Source organism: Lathamus discolor, chromosome 2 (assembly GCF_037157495.1).
Source record: "Lathamus discolor isolate bLatDis1 chromosome 2, bLatDis1.hap1, whole genome shotgun sequence".
NCBI lineage: Eukaryota > Metazoa > Chordata > Aves > Psittaciformes > Psittacidae > Lathamus > Lathamus discolor.
Window position 1 is genome coordinate 42,702,973 of NC_088885.1, and position 2,129 is coordinate 42,705,101.

Here is a 2,129-nt window from a genome sequence, read left to right on the forward strand (position 1 = left end):
TTCTCTACAGATTTCATTATTAAGAGACACCCGACAATACGTTTTAAATGATCTATTTGTTTAAAGTATATATTGATAAGATGCTTTCACAATAAATAGCATATGAATATTAAGGTGTATTTCAGAACATGTATTAACTATCTCTATTAATTAGAGAGGAATAAAAAAAAAAAAAAAGCCAGCCTTTGAAACAGCTACAAAATGAACTCTAGATTTAAAAGGTGTAGGATAGACAACTGAAAAAATGCAGCTCCTCACCTGGATCACATCAATTGGAAAAGGATCTGTAAACATGAAAGAGTCAAGAAATGGTTTTAAAAACAACTAATCACATTATTCTTAATACCTTTTCTCTTAAATCCAATCAAAATAGTTCAGAAACAATTAAAACCTGACTCTTTACCACAATGTACATTAAGCCTACATGCAAAGCAAGGATGTTACTCTATTTGGAATATTGAAAAGAAGGACTGAATTCTGCAGTTAAAGAACCTGATAGAGCATGGTAGTTTTAAGATTGAAAACATACTTAAACATAGATTCAATTAACTGATTAGAACAGTCTCAGAACAGTTTTATATTGCACTCAGTTATATGCCACCCTAAAAGATATTTATATGAGACAGAGAAGTTCCGCTAGCCCCACAGATTAAGTCATTGTGCACCAGTAACCATGGTATGTACTGTCCATGTGCAGTGACTATCACCAAGTAACCCAAGAAACCAGCTTGAAATCTCTCAGTAATCTAAACAGCGAATGGAAGAAGCAGAAGATGCAATTCTTGCTGTAGTACAACACATATACTGAAAAAACGTGCTTCATTCTTCCTTTACACCTACTCTGTATTTTAACATCTTTATGGATTTTTGCTTGCAACAATCTTATGATTCCATGTTAATTATAAAATCCCAGTACCTCAGAGTCACTGTCTGGTACAAACTGTACCTTAGTTAGCACCTCTGGAGAGCTGCTGTTAACCATATTTCTCAATACCTCTAACGACAAACCCTGTTACACCCAGCTGCCACAAGACGTATCACCGATTATTATTTCTTACTGCTTGGAAGTAACTGCATCACCTGCAAAAATTATTTCTGTAATCTTATCACATAAATGATCTTTATTATTACAATCAATTCTGTATGCCTGAAAGCTATACCGCTTATGCTCTTCCAGTCAGCTGTCAGGCTGTCAGTTTTGCATTAACACATAATTAGGACTGGCACGTCCCTCCATTACTATTTGTTAAATTACTAAATTGCTAATAAGGGAAAGGAAAAGAGAACTCCTTATGGGCAATCTAGTTTTAAGTGCAGTATTTGTGTATATAAGGTCTTCGCTTAGAATCACAGAACGGTTTGGGGTGGAAGGGACCTTAAACACCCCCTATTTCCAAAGCCCGGCCACGGGAAAGGCCACCTTCCACCAGACCAGCTTGCTCAAAGCCCCGCCCAACGTGACCTTGAACACTGCCAGGGATGGGGAATCCACGACTTGTCTCGGCAGCCCGTTCTAGTGGCTAACCACTCTCAGTAAAGGATTTCTTCCTAATACCTAACTCGCTGTTGCTTTACTAGCTGCTACAACCCACTGAACGACAGCACCAGGGCTGAGCAGGGCGTACAAGGGAAAAACCCCGGGGCGGAGGAGGGTGCTCTCGGAGGCCTGTGCGCAGAGCTCTGCCGCCGGCACTGACCCGGCTGCGGCCGGGTCTCGTTCAGGCCTCGAGGGGCCCTGGAGGCGCAAAGCGGGGCCGGGCGCGCAGCTCCAGCGGCCAGCCAGGGGTGCCACTGCATGCTCCCCACACCTCGCCTTCACCAATTCACGTTAAGAAGCCGGCTCGAAGCCTCCCTGCCCTCAAAACAAGCCCTCCTCGCTGATCTCTTCACAGAGACGTCTGGAGAGGCTGGTGCCTCCTCCGAGCGGGAAGGACAGAGCGGCCATTCCCGCTCTGGGTGTGCCAGAGCCGGATCCCCGCTGAAGTGCGGCCCGAGCCCTGTCCCGTCCCAGCCGGGAGCGGAGACCGGGCCCTGCCGGGTGGTGCCGCTCTCCCTCCCGGCCCTCAGCCACGCTCAGCTTCCCGAGCGCGCGGCGGGCAGGGAGGCGAGGCAGGCCGAGGTGACGGGGG

At 45.8% G+C, this 2,129-nt stretch overlaps 1 protein-coding gene across 4 annotated transcripts in view; it reads right to left on the reverse strand.

Annotated features, from left to right (window-relative positions):
- LOC136007994 (protein adenylyltransferase SelO-like) overlaps positions 1 to 1,784 on the reverse strand; it is a 29,123-nt gene extending 27,339 nt beyond the window's left edge. For all 4 annotated transcript variants that reach the window (XM_065666628.1, XM_065666632.1, XM_065666631.1 and 1 more), the window contains exon 1: positions 259 to 1,784. The gene's annotated coding sequence lies outside the window, so the exon portion shown is untranslated. The remainder of the gene's footprint in view (positions 1 to 258) is intronic.
- Between the last annotated feature and the right edge of the window lie 345 nt (positions 1,785 to 2,129).